Source organism: Diorhabda sublineata, chromosome 10 (assembly GCF_026230105.1).
Source record: "Diorhabda sublineata isolate icDioSubl1.1 chromosome 10, icDioSubl1.1, whole genome shotgun sequence".
Taxonomy (NCBI): domain Eukaryota; kingdom Metazoa; phylum Arthropoda; class Insecta; order Coleoptera; family Chrysomelidae; genus Diorhabda; species Diorhabda sublineata.
The window spans coordinates 12,683,553-12,701,652 of NC_079483.1; the positions used below are offsets into that span (position 1 = coordinate 12,683,553).

At 31.4% G+C, this 18,100-nt stretch overlaps 1 protein-coding gene across 4 annotated transcripts in view; it reads right to left on the reverse strand.

Moving 5' to 3' along the window:
- LOC130449459 (uncharacterized) overlaps positions 1–13,309 on the reverse strand; it is a 48,930-nt gene extending 35,621 nt beyond the window's left edge. For 3 of the 4 annotated variants that reach the window (XM_056787282.1, XM_056787280.1, XM_056787279.1), the window contains exon 1: positions 13,164–13,292. The gene's annotated coding sequence lies outside the window, so the exon portion shown is untranslated. Of the gene's footprint in view, positions 1–13,163 lie in introns of all 4 variants that reach the window. The other variant, XM_056787281.1, reaches the window with a different exon arrangement.
- Positions 13,310–18,100: the final 4,791 nt, after the last annotated feature.

The window sequence follows — 18,100 nt, forward strand, 5'->3', positions numbered from 1 at the left end:
CACAAGATTTTCGAAGTCGAAAGTTATGCTAGCTTACGCGAGTAGAAAAAGTGGGTTCTCAATAATCATGACGCATATCGATTTTTTGAAGTCGAAGTAGTTTCCCAGAGTTAGAGCAGCTAGAGCAATTCGCGAGCGGATACTCCGGCTTTTGGCGTTTAGGGAGATTTACTCAGAAATAGTAGCTCCAACGAAAAAATGACTGGAAAACTTTTTAATAGAAATTTTTGTGCTCTACTTTTTTTGTTCGGTCACTTTTCCGAATTCCTCTTAGTTTTCGAGTTATTAGCGTTTTAAAGTTTTGTTAAGAGTTACTAGTCTTATTCACTAACCGAAAACCTCTAAGAATCTAGAAAACCAGAAGTGCCCAATTTAATTTCGGGTTTAATCCTATTTTACATGTACTAACCTGGAATTGACACCTTATACATTATATAGAAATTATGGAACAATGAGAAAATTTATTTTTTTAATAAATAAAATATTCCATATTACTTCCAATAACATTGAAGCTTAAAAAATAAACGTGTGATAAAATTGGAGTCCGACCATTAGTTGTAACTTCTAAAAATATATTTAAACTAAGGTTACCAACTATAAATAATAAAGGTATTTGTTCGCAAAATCTGCGTAATATTTAAAGCTTAAATCGTTGCCAAATCAAACTTTGTTTTCTTATCCTTAAAACCACTAAGTTCGGAATGATATTTTCATATATTCGCCGACAAGTCAGAAATATGTGACAATGCACAATACTATATGAAATTTCTGGGATATTCAAAGAACAAAAATGTCGATAATAGAGCCAAGAAAAACATTCCAGACTTCTACATAATATAAACATTAATCACTGATTTGTTGGCTAATTTGAAACTTTGTTCAATCAGTCTACTTCACATTAATGTAAACAGATTACACATTGAAAACAAATTTCCTCGATACTCATTAGTGATTGTAGCAGGTAAATAAAAATAGAATATTTTTGGATAGCGATATGCAAACGTCAAAACACTATCATAGGTCATACACCTGACAAAAATAGATGTACACGTCTACCAAATTCAAAATAACTCCTTATAGTTACATTCAACTTTACTGTGTCGAAAATGTAACAAAAAATTGATAAAGATTATATTACACCTCATATCAACTATACCTCTATAAGTACATGAAGGAATCTTTAAAGACGATTTCAATTAACTTGAAAACATTGGATTTACTGGAAGCTTTTAAGCTTCCAAAAACTGAAGCACTTCCCTCCATATCCTGGGACGTATCATCAGGCTCGCTAAATTGTGTTAGAATTGATCTACGTGACTATTGAGATTCTATACTCATATTAAAGCTCAAAGCTTTGAATCGAACCTGCATATCTTCTACTAATTCTACACAAGTTGTCAGTCTTATATTTTACGATGAAATTTTGTGTCAGAGAAAACATGATAATAAGTTTGAATCGATTAATAGAATTCTGATAATAGTCTGTCTAAAAGCATGTCGTGATTTCAGATTTATGATAGATTTCGATACTGTTAGACTATTTGAAAACCAAACTAATTTTCTTAATTTTTGTTTTCAAATTTCAGTTTAACCTGCCTAACGGAACTGATCATTGGTATAGGAACAAAAAATATGAAAATAACATAACATAAACATGAGCATAAATTTTATATCAATTATGTTCCGGTACGGCATGGTAGCTTTAAGTAACTTTCTGGATTTCTGTGAGGCAGCGGATTGAGTTCTTGAGATTATATTTCAGATTGAACTGATGGTATGCACTATGCTGTAAAGTATTATCCTGCAGTCGGTAACAACGTGCTTGACGGACACAGGAACGTGACAATGCTGGCAAACATTGGTTAAATACTAATGCCAAGAATGGGAGGCCTTGTTGCCTGGGTAGTCCTCTTGGTCGCCCTCACACATAGCCCACAGAAGTTCTTCAGAATTTCAAAATTCTCCTGACGTTGTTGGCTTTGAAGCAATGCAATTTCAATAAGTGGAATCCACCGTATGTTAATAAGAGCTTGACAATTGCAGAGGATATGTCCTATAATTTCCTTTTTTATTCAACAGAACCAGCAGTCTAGATCAGTGCAGCCGCTGGTGTTGTATCTGTGATAGCCAATATACACACACCCATAATGAATCCTGCCACGTTCTTTATCTTCCATCTACTTAGCTGCAGTATTTCATCTGCTAAAATTGTGGAGTTTGTTTTATCCATCAAGATTTTCGCTTTTCTGCAAGTAAGTGTAAGTGAGAAAAGGATTCTCACGGCAGGGCTGGGCCTTCAGTCGTAGAGTCGATCGAATCTTGGTCAGTTAATTTTATTAAAATGTGTAGTAGCCAGTCGCAATTGGAATTAATATTATTCCTAAAATGATCATTTTTGCTTCTCTTTTGATTAGGGTCGATGTTTAAGAATTGTAGAAAGTTATTCTCATGGTTTTATAGTTCACATACATTCATAATTTTTCTTTCTTAATAATGGCAATCGATGATGTCTTATAAGCCTTTTGGTGAAACACAACATAACAGTATAATAAAAAATGGAGGCATATGATTTCTCTATAAAGATATATAGCAAGGCTTTAACATAATAATGAGTACCACAGAAATGATAATCATTATTACAATCCAAACGTTTAAATTTTCATTTTCCTTTGTAGTATACTATAATCCTCCGAAAGATAAAAAACAATACGCAATTATTTTTGATTCGGAATCTATTTTTGACAAAAAATTAAAAGAGAAGCATAAATAGTAAATGAAATTATATCTTTTTCGAGCCTGGCAACTTGTAATTCTAAGAACAATTCTAAAGTGAAGCAAAATTCAAAGTATGCTCTATATCGATTTCGAAGAAGAATAATTAAAAATATAATTGCAACTGCATATAAACAAACATCAAAGTAATTTTGAAATTTAGCTGTTATAATCGAGTTTACAAATGAGGCCCCTTATGATACGAGTTGAATAACATACACAAACTCTGTTTTGTCTACATGATTACGATGATTTTTTTTATTTCGTTTCATGTACACAATTTATTACCTCCTATACATACTCGTATATGCGGATCACTAATATCAATCTAGTTATTATCATCAAGATTTTTGGAATGTCGTTCATTCTGAGAAAAATTTATCGTGATTTGTCAAGATACAGTCCTCAGTTATGCAGATTCGTAATTATCTGGACTATTTACCTCTATCAAATAAAAGACTTTCTATTTATATTTTTGGCATCAGTAACACTGTAATTCCCCGCGAAACCTTTACATAACCTTAATCACAATATTTGGACGCAAAATGTTTTCATTGTGAAAAATACAGTCACTAGAAATAAATTTCAACGTTGATTTTTATAAAAAAAGTGCATCATTGAAATTTATAAATTATGTATCAATAGAATATAATCAAGCAGTGACATATAACATCGTTAGAGTGAATTCAAGCCTTACCGATGTTTCTTGTAAGACTAAATCCGTTGATGTCATTTACAATTTATCGCCTAAAAGCATGGATGTTGTACTTACACGATTGCCATATGTCATATTGTGGTGGATATCTTTAGACATTAGTATGATTATTATCATTTGCATTTGTGACTAATTATCTAATTTAAAAGCCGAAACAAACAGCAATTACCCTTATGGGTCTTACAAGACCAGCCTAATCCTAAAAGAAGTTCGTGGAAAAAGCAAATCGAAGCAAATGGTTGATGCCTCATCATTCCTGGTCATATGGCAACAGTTGTTTGTTACTTGAAATATCGAGCACATACTGAAATACATTTTGCCGAAGTAATTGAGGAAGTTGTTTTTGCTACTTCTGGTCTGAAAGCTTCAAACCTGCATCCTTGCTTAAGATCAAGCTTTTCCAACACAAAGACGATATTTTAGAAATAATTGGAGTGAACCTTATTCTCATAAAATGGCTTCTCAACATCTTGAAAGAGATATACAGTAGATGCAAAGTACAATTGGTCAAACTAAAACAGAAGCTGTTTTTATTAAGAATTATCCTTGGCACATAAAATGTTGATCCGTGACTTAAACATTATGCGCAATAGAGCTGATATAAAAATGAACAGGAAGCAGTTCTCTCGAAAATTATCAATGGAAGACTTATGATAGCTTATCTATAGAAAGCATCTCTAAGAAATCTTTGTTTATTGTTAAATCTATTGCATGATGATTAAGGAGAACTAGATGTCTGATTTACGTAAGATTTCATTCGGCACCTGGTTGGTTTCCATATTTTCCGAAAGAGGTACAACGTGAATATATTATCTTCCATTTCGTTTTGATCAATTACTAAGAATATTATTTTTGTTTAACATTTTTCCGTATATGACATGCCTCTCGTTTAGGTAATAGATATTGAAAAAAAAATAGTTATACTAATATTAGTTAATTCTTCAAATACAAATAGCCCTTAATACAAATGTTTGAACTTCAACAATAATAGATATTTGTCCTGTATCAATTTATATTATTATCAATGACATACTCTGTATTTCATAGTAAAATTGAATACTGAATAAAATAATGCTAGTTCTCTAGAAATATCCCATACCTATTTTCAATAATTTTCGATATATTTAAATTTTTAGAGGAAAAAATATCTTTCTAATTAGTTTATTGTAGCATTCTCAGTGTACCATTTTCTTTGTAGTGTTTCTAAATAGCTGTGACTATTTCTGGGACTGATCAATACCGTAAATTGATTCGTAGGAGAGTTGAAATTTGAAGTCTTAATACAAAGGTCGGCATAAATCCGGCAACGCTCATAAGTCTGGCAACGATGTCAAAAAAGATTAAAACGGAGTATGTTCGTGCTTCTGTGTCATGATAATACGTGTTCGTCGAGTAGACACGTTTTCAGAATGAATAACCGATACAAATTCGCGCTTCAAGACAGAGATTTTTTTGTTATGTCGTATCTGCGTACGAACACGGTTTACGAAACTATGTTCACGGAAATTCAACAACAATTTCCGAAACGGCCGCTACCAAATTGTTCAACAGAGTGGAAGACGTACCAGAAATTCTTAAAAACGAACTCTATTTCCGACGTTCCGGTCTGGACGACCGGTATCTGTAACAACTAATGAAAATATGGGCGCTGGCATTAGTTGAGCAACAGAACCAATCTCGATAGTGCATGCGGTTCATCAGGTTAACGTCCACGTCTCGTCCACGCATTTCTCGACGATGATTCCGATCACAGATTGGAATTTTGCGAATGATACCTCGGATGCAGTCAGGATGATTCTTCAAGTTGATCAATCAATCTACATAACTGCGTGTACTGGAACGACCAAAATCCTCAGGTCTTCATTAAAGAAAAAGTAAATCTGCATGATATCTGTGTGTGTATGTGAGGCGGTTTTGTGGGTCCTTAATAATCTAGAAATGCTCGAAGAATTACGTGAGTAAATGGACAATAGGTTCTCGTGAACATCCGTCATTTATTCCAGTATGGAGCTTCGCCGCACTACATGTGCGGGAGTACCTTGATGTTAATTTTGAAGAATGGATAGGCTGACGAGGATTCGTTGAGTGGCCTGACACCCTGTGATTTATTTCTGTTACGCCTTCTTCAGGACCGCGTTATTGCAAAAAGACCACTCTTCGCGGCAGCTTGACATACTGGCCGGACCTGCCTCTCCGCTAAGAGAGTTCCTTTTGTAATTTCTTTTAATAAATTCATTATGATGCTGTATGTTTTTCTCTTGATGCAAATTTATTGTACGACTTATGCCGACCTCTGTACCGTAGAATATTTTGATTAAGTAATCCAAGTTAGCGATGGAAAATACAATAATAATAAATATGTGAAACCATATGAAACAATAATCATCTGTTTCTAAGTCATTAAACTGACTGAAATTTGTTAAACGCTTGATACATCAAGATTGCAACTCACACTATGCAAAAAGTGAAAAACTCGAATATCCACTTTCAGGACAGGTACACTTTCCAAGTAACACACAGCTTACCCTTTAATTACCGAATTGTTTTATAAAAATTATATAAATGTGTTATAAACGTTTATTCTATCTGATTTCCAAGCTTTCATAAAACAGCTTTTAATTACAATATTGACATGCTCCTACTTCATATGAGTAATACAGAATCATGTTTATAGCTTTTTGAGTCGAATATATATATTGGAACGATAAATTAGCGTATTAAGTTCAACCAAAACAAATCTGCTAATATTATTTTTACCAACAAACGAAACTGAAATATCTTGTAACAATAACTAATCATACAAAGAGCTTGGTATAAAATATAAAAATATGAATTGATAAACAACATAGAGCTCCAAATTGTCCCTACATAACAAACTTCTTCACAATATTAAAACCCGTCTGAACCTATGGTATGAAGCTTTGGCGCTGTGCCAGTATTAGTAATATTCAAGTAATGCAATGTTTCCAAAATAAAGTATCAACGAATTTCGATAATGCACCTACTACCGTACCAGTGATACCCACAAGGACCTTGACATAGAAACTGTTGACCAAACCATATCCAAATTCGCCAGCAGTCATAAATAGCAACATAAGAACGTTTAGGTTATTCAACTCCTCGGTAGTTCCAATTCGATTGGAAAGGTGATAGGATAAACCGTTCGATTTAGTGATCTAGTGATCTAGTGATCTAGTTTATTAGACACTAAAATATACCAATGAATAGGATCTTACCAATTAATAATATCCATGTTAGTTTAGTTCAAAAAAATTGCTCATTGATCAGGTCAGATCTATCGACACCAAGTATTTCAATATTTTATTAAGTCGATATTTTAAATATGCTTGAAAATATGGTGTGAAAAATTAAGTTAATGTGCATGAAATGCTCAAAATTGTTACCATTACAGAATATGTACTGATAATAAAATGAATCCGCCTCTAGTAATACAATATTGAGCAGAACTTGTTCTTAAATTCAACCAGGGTGACATTATAGAGGACAATACTGGGCATCATCATTATAGCCAAGTCTCTACGGAAGAGTATCCAAGGCATCGTAAAACAGACCGCCTTAACAAGTCCTGTATCCTCACTATTCGGTAAATTCCAGATGCACATTTTTGAGAATCTGTAAACGGGTTAAAGTCTCCCAGATGGTTTTATTTTTTCGAAAATTATATATTATATGTGAAACAATATACGCAATATCATAAAAAAATATATGATTAGACCTTTCTTATGAATTACTCTATCTATCGGAGATAACTGCGTGGGAACTTGTTCAGTAGTTTTGGGTTTATCTCGAACAAATATGTGCGGAGGAAAACTTTTTTAATTTAATTGCAAATTTACAATCTACTCAAAAAATAAGAGTAATAAGTAAATGATATGGTTTCTTGCTAAATGACTTGAGGCGGTCACCATTCACTGATGGGTCTCCGTAGATCACTTTATGAGGTCTTTTGGCCAGCGTCTTTTCAATCTTCTCTGTTCCATTGGATCAGTATAAAGCTTGTATATTAGTGGATTTTGGTGGTTTTCGTTGCGGTTTTTGTTTCTTATCATTGATTTTTGAATAATGAATAACCATTGATGGTTGGAATACCGAGGTCTGTGTGAAATGTGTGGTTGCTTATAAACCACGGAGCATTAGCTATTATGCAAAGTATTTTAGATTGAAAAGTTTGCAGTAGCTTGGTATTCGATGGTTTACTGCATCCCCATAGCTCTTTGTCATATGTCCATATTTTATAATATGTAGTATGGAGGTAGAAGGTTGATTTTTCCATATAAACTTTTATTTGATTTCCGTTATTTCCGTGACCATTCATAGCCGCAATTAAATAGAAAGATAGAAACTCGTTGGGTTATTTTATTGGGATTATGAGGTTTCCATGTGGAATGTATTATACTCTATGAGTGGCGTTGATATGAGTAACATTCCCCTCCTCAGGGATGGTATTGTGTTGCTTTTTAGGAAGAGACTATTATGATAAAGCAAAATGGCCTGACGATTAAAGAAGTTTTTGGAGAATATAAAATAAGCTGCGGTTGTACTTGTATTACTCCCTGTTTTCGGCCATTTGGCTGATGAACTACTTCGTCAAGTCAGGTCAGGTGAATAATTTGATAAGTACATATTTAGCTAGCAAATTAAGCAATTAGGAGATTCTGGTTCAGTCACAAGAGAAGATTTTATTGGTGTAATGATCAGAAATTGAGTTTTTCACATATTTAAGGTATACCGCAAATTATGGAAATTGAGGGAGTATATTGATCAATCACAAAATTTGTCTAAACATTTTTTATATTATTTGGTAGCTTATGTTACAGTTTGATAGTATTCAATAAACCAGATTTCAAAAAACTAGCAACTGTGGGTCAGTAAATGCAGGAGAAAATTGACGATTGAGAATGACATCATCGTTATCATTATTTCTAGAATAAATACTTTATTTTTCATTTTTTCTCCAAAACTAGAATGATTTTTTATCAATCATATCAACAGAAAAATGTGATATTATAATTTTTTTTTCAAGAATAATTATTATGTATTATATAACAAGATATGTATGACCTCTAAATTTTTATTGGCAGACACAATAATATACCTATATTTCTAGAATGTATCAATACATCAGAGTTTATCTATTAATCGATGAAAAGATGTTCTTGAAATTGTTGGACAATTGCCAAAAATTCATTGAAATTTGTAACTCAAGCTCACATTGGTTCACTTCTATCCAAATACGTAACTATATTACGAATCGTTTGTTTGGAACTAAATGTACAGATAAGAAACATACTTGGTGTTTCAAATTATACCAGAAAACATAGGATTTTGTACATTATTTTTCATAATTTCTACGAAATTTTTCACGTCCGACAAATTATCAACACGGGTTCTTTATTCTCAAAACCCTGTCTAACCTATCAAATTGTACCATATACACTTCACTTGTAATGTTTGGTTCCTTGCTAACAATTTATTGAGAAGAATTTCTGTAGAAACCACTAAACACACATCATCTTTTTCCCATACAAGTCAGGTATTGACGTGGGTTGGGAGGCTCCGCTTCAGTCCAACCATGGCAGTGTCAGATTAACATAATATACATAATAAGTTTTCATCATTTTCATCATTTTTTTCCAGTCAAACCAAACAGAGAGTAGTAAAAACGTGTATTACCCATAAATTGCATGTACCCAGCTATAATGAAATATATCTGACTTATACTTTTTTGTAAACTAATGATAAAGGGAAGTAACAACATCGATACAAAACAAATCCTAGCTAGAGCAAACAAATACACCTGTCTCACAAATTACAATTCCACAGAAACAACGACGTGAATAGGTTGTCCACCTGTTGCCTCCAAAAGTCGATACGTTGCGAGTACTTAATTCCCATACCCCATATATTAGTAACTGAAAATATTTTGGGTGCTGAATCTTAAACTCAAAATATTGATATCTAACATAACTAACAAAATTGTAATTCTTATCCAATTACAGGGTGTATTGACGAATTGAAGAATTATTTGTACTCATAACCTTAAAACTATTTGACCTATCTATGTCAAACTTGAAAAAATAGTTTTCTGGCTATAATGGAGGCATAAGATCGTGGTAATTGTCTAATTGATCCTCTCCAAAATCATCGCCATTGATGGAATTTACATTTGTACGCATTGCTCCATTAATTATAATCAAATAGCCTACTTCACAAAGTCGTTTTAAATTGAAAGTTTACAGACTTGTTAAGTATGACAGCACAATAATTTCATAAATACATATGACTATCTTTGCCAGGACCACCTCGAGAATTTGTAACCGAATCTCTGAACTCGAATTCACTTATTTCAAATAACTAAATTGAAGAGAAATATATTTTGCATATTTGTCAAGGATGGTTGACATCAGGTACACTAATTTGATCATCAAAACCATCAGGCTGATTTGCCTGTAAAAACGCAATCTAGCATATTAGCAAAGTAAGTAAATGGGACTCTGAATGAGTACTCACTGCCATAAGATAGCCATAAATTGATAGAAAAATTCATCCATTAGAAATTTTCATTCTGAGTTGGGCATCAACTGTCCAAAAGATACGAAGCTATACGTTTAATTATACTGTCGGAATAGACGAACTTGATTGCTAAAATTCAACTTACAGATTCATAGCAAACTATGAAGCATTTGATTAAATGATTAAATTGTGAAGTATTTCTTAAGACAACCCGATATTCTAGTCATATTTGTGTTAACGTAAAAAATTGGCAAAGGACATCCCTTATGTGGAGCTTGGCCGCTCTTTAAAGCTTTTCGGAACCCTTTTCAGGAAAGGTACAGTTTTCATCTTCATAATATTGCTGATACTGCATTGTCTGCTCCATCCCTTCAATTCAATTTTTTTGTATCACCATATGAATGAATGATAAGAAAGTTAATGTAGCTGTTCTAAGAGCACGAGCATTCTTCCTTTAAATCTTACTCGAATTTCGGAACAAATACAATCCCCAAAAAATTATACAGTTCCATATTTAACTTTTATACAATATTTTTCGTAAGGTTATGTTTTTATATATCAATTAAGTCAAAAATATTTAGTATACAGTAGATTGTAGGAAGTAAACCAAAAAAATAACATTACACTGGAATTCTTTTTTCATGACAACAAACCAGATTATGAATAAAATTAGGGCTCCGAATAATCGAATCACAATACCTAATATAATGATTGACAGTTTTCTACAATTTCATGCTATAAACATGGTTTTTTCAATCTGGCTCTTGAATAAAATTTTATACATTACAAGAAAGGTAATTCTAGTTGGATTTTGAAGTAATATATGTAAATATTGTCTTCAATGGGACATTGCCATTAAATAAAGGTCTATGAATTATTTCTGATGAGTACAGCTTTGAAATAATGAATATCAATGGCTTATAAATCTTACACACCCTGTAAAATATGAAAGACTGAACTACTAATACTCACATGCCGGTAAATAGAAAATCCAATAGATGACAAAAAACAGTTACATATTTTCGTCTTATAAAAAATATCTCGACAGGGTTATTCTTTTTTTTTCTTTATCAAGACCTGGCAATCTTTCACGTTAACTTAGTAATATTTCTTGAGTGTGTTTTTATCTGTTGAGAGGTCTTCTCCATACCCTTGTTTTTTGCTACTAGTGATTTATATGCTGTTTTTCTTATGTCCTTTAAACGTCCACTTCATATATCCGTATGACTTAATCATGAGGAAAAGCTATATTTTTCAGTTATTGAACTTTACATCAAAAACCACAACTAAAATTCCTGATACGTGCGAGCAAGAAAAACACCACACCAAAATAAAACATTACATTATTAACTATAAATGTTATGAGAATTTCAAAGTACCTAACTCATAGTATGAAGATACCCAATATTACAACTTCACATTTAAAAAAATAATTAAAGAAGTGATAAGGTTCCAAATTGTTTGTTTCTTTATTTTTTTCCATAACTCAAATCAAAAATAGTTTCAAATTCTTCATTCTTTTATTCTGATGATCTTTGATATTCCCTAAACTGAATTCCTATTGTGATTGTAATCATATCATTTACTGGAAACAAGATGGATATTCGTTTCCAGTTGAAAACAAAATTATTGAGAATATTCAAAAAATAAAATTCCCCTTATTATTTATTATATTTGTTCAACCCTGGCAATATTATCATTTGTAATAGAATGATACTGCAGAGAATGTAAAATTGACAAATTATGCAGAGCAGATCATAAAATTTTTTGATTAATAATGGATTATAGTACTTTTGATGTTCTAATATACTACTTATGTCCTCTAGGGTTTTCATTCTGTTTTATTTCATTACATATATCCTTATTGCAGTTATTTCATTTTAATATATTTAACGATGAAATGAACAATAAAAATTACAGGGCAATTTTAATTATACCATCTTTATGGTGACTTTTTAAGGACGAAACGAATACTAAAACTTAGGTTTCTATATGTTGTAATAATAATTGATTAATTAAGTCCTTATTAAAATAGTTGTGATGATAAAGAATAAGTCGGAAACGTCCTATATAGTTAACTTGATATCAAAGACAGCGAGTTAACAACTATTATTTCATATTTCAATAATCAGCTATGAAAAAATTGGACATCAAATTCTAAGAAATTATTTGAAATACAGAACTATATATTTGGAATAAGATATTTTCCACTCAATGTTTCCATAACAGGCTCTCTATTTTGTACCGTTTTCGAGCTTCAACTCTAATTCGAGATACCTGGTACACGTGTAGTCAGAGATGGTATATACAAGTTGATTTCAGTGCTCTAAATTTAATAGAATAACTTCAAATCAATTTATTTTTGTTGAAAATAATAAATTAAAAAAGGTTTCTTATTAGCTGGTTAAATCAATTTTTCAAAATCACTTCCAACTCAAATATATTCTTATAAAATGATATTGAACTGTTGAAGAAGCATCATAAGAAATGAATCGGAATTAATAAACATTTATTCTAGACATTTGATATGTTTTTAAAACTAAAAATTATCGTCATTTATTTATGTCATATTTGCCCGAAGTGCGCCTATGCCTGTTTAAAAATAACATTTCTATGGATAACTTATTTCTATTACACGTAGGCTACTCAGATTTCGAGCATTTTTTCGCCAAATTTCGAAATTACAACCTGTAATAAATTCTTACCGGTCGATAAAGAAACTCTAAAATAATGCTATATTTTAGAAAATGTGATATTTTTAGAATACATAAGCTTATAATTTTTTTGGTATTTTGCCATACTAAATATAAAAATTACTAAATATTTGAGAAGAATACAATTCCATAATAATAATAATAATCATAATAATAATATTGACATGTATAATTTCTATACCCACAAACATAAAATGGTTTATGTTTATGAAGTTTTAATTAGTCTATTTGAAAAAATCAATTCATATATATGATATCCTAATATTGAAGTATTTTTTAAATGAGTATAAAAGTTATATAAAATAAATTAATAAACTTTGAATTATTACTCAAATATTATTATTATTATTATTTATTAAATAATTTAGAATTATATGTGAAATTTTTACATTAAAAAAATGGACAAAAATATTTTAAGAAATACCAACCTGAATAGTCTTCGTCACTTTTTCACGAGATCGTTGTTAAAACTGGCACACAACGCGATGCCACAGTGTAAACTTCAGTAGCACCGTGGGCGTCTTCTAACTTCGTTCTACGACTCATAGTTTCGAAATTCTAAAAATTATTAATTGTTATAGGTCGTTGGTAAATAAGTCATATAATGTGATTTACAAAAATGAAAAGGTTAATTTTCATTCAATCTATTTCTGGAAACAGTGATAAAAATACTTGGGTACTTCTGAAAGCTTTTGATATTTTTTATTTAATAGATAATCTTCATTTTCGGTCTATTTAAAAAAACAACATGTGGACATGATATGTTTAGCATTTCCTCCCAATTTCGATTTTTATAAAACTATTTTCTGGCATTGGAAACTTTGATGTTAGATGAATTAATAAATCACCCATCACATGCGCACATATTGAAACTATAATTATGGAATTTATTGATGCATTCTAGTCTTAGAATTTGTTTCCAGTCACCATTCTGTCTATGCGTTACAAATATTACGTGATACTCATTTTCGTACTCGTCGCTCCGCATAATACTGTAATGAACAAGTTCAAAAACATGAACAATACAGATAAATGTCCTGAAAATATGACCAGTAGCTCATTAGATTCAGAATCCTCACCAGAAAAATTGAATTTGAAGGATTTTTTAATATTGTCAAATAACGGAGATTTCTGTCGTTATACTCTTATCAACAAGTTCAATAGAGGAAATAGAGATAAATGCCCTAAAAATATGAGCGAGAGCTCATTCAACTCGGAAACACCTAGAAAAATGTATTTGAAATATTTTGGTATAGGTATAAAATGAGATAAAAACATGATGTTTAGTTTTTCGTTAATAACTCGCAGGATATTATGATTTAAGCTATTTTGCAAAAGCTTTTGGAATAAAAATAAATAAAAGGAAATTTTCAATACATAAAGCGATGTTTCCCGGAATTCCATCTCTATTATTTTTAAATTCAATTTGACGTTGAAAAGAAACAAATTATTTTTTTAAAACATAGTGTCATTTTAGTAATTTGAAAAATTCTTTCTAACACTTGAAAGAATCGAACCCCGTAGAAAAAAAAGTTTTCTGGCAGTATTCGGGAGTAAAATCGTCCCAAATTTCTTGTAGTCTGTCTTTTAATTCCATGACAGTTCCAGCTGGATTTGTACGCAACTGCTTTTTCATTTCATGCCAAAGTGTTTCTATTGGTGATAAATCTGGACTACTTGAAACCCCCTCTAAAAGTGGAATATTGTTGTCTGAGAACCATTTTAAGGCATTTTTCGACTTACGGCATGCTGCTCCATCTTGCTAAAAAATAAAGGCTTTCCCAGCGGTTAAAGTTACTTCTCTTGTTGGCAACAAAATATCCAGGTACTTTTCATTATTGACAATTCCGTTTATGAAATGCAGTTTCCCCACTTCTCTTGCAGATATCGAGCCTCACACCATCACAGATGCCGGAAATTTCACTTTTCGCTTCAAAAAATCTAGATGAAAAGCTTCATTTTTTTGTCGAATAATTCTACTTCGATCGTCACCCACGCAAACTTCAAAACGAGACTCATCACTCCAATGTACACAGCTCCACTGTTCAAAATTCCAATTTTTATGCTCTTTGGCCCATTTAAGTCTATTTTTCTTTTGGATTTGAGTCAATAAAGGCTTTTCCTTGGCCTATGTAAAGAAAATTTAAGTTTAGAAAAATATGCATTAAACTAAGGTGTTACAAAATTCACCTTGTATGTCCGAATTTCTAATTTTTGAGCCTCTCTGTGACATATGGATCTTGAAACCCGCCTACCCACGCATTACTCCAAAGTTTATTATTATTAATCGAATTTTTTCATCAATAACTTTTCCTCTGTCCATTTTAAAATTATAGTCACCTTATTACTTCAAAAATCTATCTGTCACTTTTTGCGAAAATATGACTTTCATAGTCTAATTTATTATTTGTATAAGCATTAAAAATTATTATCAACAAGATCTTTCTATTTCCATCATATTAAATATCATTCAAAATATTAATCCAAAATCTATTTTAGACGTAAAACTAAAAGTTTAAAACATTTCACTAACAGCTACTTTTTGGCATTTTAAAATAAAGTTTAATAACTTCGAATTTTTCTAAGTGGGCCAACTGAAATGGGACGGGGCTCGTATATATAATAATTAACAATAACAATTGAGTAACTTCTTCTTCAGAGCTTGATTCTTTCGAGTGTTATAAAGAATTTTTCCAAATTATTAAAATGACACTTGATGTTTCAAAAAAATTATTTTTTTCATAAACTCTCTTTAGCGGCGGCGCGCGCATATCGTAACAGCCACACGGATCCCTATTTTCAACGGGTAATTAAAATTAAAAATAATAGAGTTCCGGGTGACAATACTTTTTTAATCCGAAATTCCCTTTTATTCCACAAGCTTTCTCAAAATAGCTGGAATCATAAGATCTTTCGAGTTATTAACGAAAAACTAAATATCATGTTTTTTATCTTATTTTGTTAATAACAATTACAATTTTCTATTTGCACCAAAATCCTCCAAATACATTTTTCTAGAGGTGTTTCCGAGCATTTATCTTTATTTCCCATGTTTTTGAACTTGTTGATAAGAGTATAACGACAGAAATCTCCGTTATCTGACAATATTAAAGTACGCAGAACATTTATCTGGATAAGTTGCCAAGTAAAGAACTTTTCATTTTTGTTCAGCTGGTTCTAATAATTTCCACATGACAGTGATTTATTTTGTTATATATGTGATGTTCCTATAACAAAAAACAGGCAAGGAATATAAAATTATGTTTAGGAGATTCATATTGAATATGTATATTTAAATGGGAATAATGAGATAATCCATATTACATACTATAATACTAGATCAGTATGGTGGTGTGCTTTTGTGCAGTAGATATTGAAGGTTTCAATCGCAATGAAACTCATTGCCTATAAAATGTCCTGTTTTATTCAATTAAAATATTTCATTCCGTATTCCCTTAGAAACAATGGTTGGTAAAATCAACAAGTGGAAGTGCATATGAAGGTGAAACACATGCGCCTGAGTTGTTTTCTCAAAATGACCACAGTGATTTAATACTCGATCTAAATTTATCAAAACAAGGATTGGACCTGTTAGCTTCAATACTGAAAGTAAAAATTAATTTACACCAGATGTTAGAATTACAGCGTATACTCGTAGAATAAGTGAAAGAGAGATATTTTCATTTTTGAATGGAAACTTTGATTTTGTCTACTGTAATGATATCGCACATTGCTACTAACAATATAGATTAATAAATTATTCAATTTGGTTGGAATAATGAGTACGTGAAATGATAGTGCTAATTTTTCTTCGAGACCGCAAGTCGAGGCCAAAAATTCTCTCGAATAAGCCATGAAAACATAAATTTTATAAACGAAATACAAACAACATTTTTTGTACAACTGTGAATGTGAATTTACATCGTTTGAAATATATTGAAAAGTAATACTTTCAATACATTTTGACGTGGTTTCTTGTTTGTCGCGATAAATAATCGCTTTTGCATGAGAGTTGTTCAAAATAACCAAATAAAAAGAGAGAGTGCGAAATGCTTCATTGACAAAAAGTGTTAACAATTTATACCCAAAAGCTTGTAAAAACTAAGGAGCAAACATACACATAACCAATGAAAGACACAAATAAAATATAAATATAAAGTTTACACAAGAAACCTACAATGAATAACAAAATTACTTTGAAAATGTACATGTAAAAATTAACTATACGGTAATCCTAAAATAGGTACTAAACATCAATAAAACATTAAGCCAGTGCGCAGTATGCTTCGAATTAAAAATTATTATTAGAATAAAAGTCGTTTACAGAGTAGAAGGCACTTTCCAGAAAATATGGCAATGTGAAAGTTTCAAAAGGTTTTCGACTACAAATGGCGCTATATAAATAACAATATTCTTAACAACCTCACGACAAATTGCCAAATCGGGTAATTCAAACTTATCAAAATCGTCTGAAATAGTTACAAGATTATTTGTACTTTTATTTATGCGTTTGTTAGCGGATAAACGGATGAACCGCTAAGATTATTATAAAAAACAAGACATTTTATAGATATGTATAAAATAATTAGCGTAAAAGAAGTTTCTGGCGGATACAATATGGGATAAATATCAATAAAGATAATATGCTACGCCGACTACGCAATTTCGATAGTGGAAAACGAGGATGACCTGCAGCGTTTGATATATCGGTTCCAAACAACAGCCGTAAACCTCAATACATAGAAAAAGCAGAATGTATGGTGAAAGCAGAAGATGTAAACATGTATGCCATTTATATAAGGAGTCGAGATCACAAGTACCAGAAGAGGTACGAACTTAAGTAGATAAAGCTCAAGAATCTCTGGCTATCCGGAGGACCTCATATGGAAAAACAAATATACGTCCACTGATAGTAAAGTAGGCAAAATTATAGAAGATCAATGGACTAAATAGGCAAAGGATGAAAAACTATTTTCAAGGAGACCTCTCAAGAGATCACACGTAAGCTGGACGTCTACATCTCAAGAAGCTGAATAGTAGAAGGAACAAGAAAAGTGTTAAGAAAAGAGAAGGAAAAACAAGAAGACCTTTGAAAGTGAACCGAGCTTTGAAAGTGAACCGAGCAGTTACCATCTTCTTTAGGCGGAGCCCAATAAACTCAATCTGTAGTCTCAATCCATATATTCTTGACATCGATATTTCATGGAAACCTTAGAAAAATATCAGAAACCAGGAGAATTTTACAAATGTTCATACATATTTTACTCATTTTGTATCATTATGGTTTCTTTGACACCTCCTGTATCTAAAAGAAAAATTGGATATATTGGAAACATATTTCAAATATACTTATCTTAACATGAGA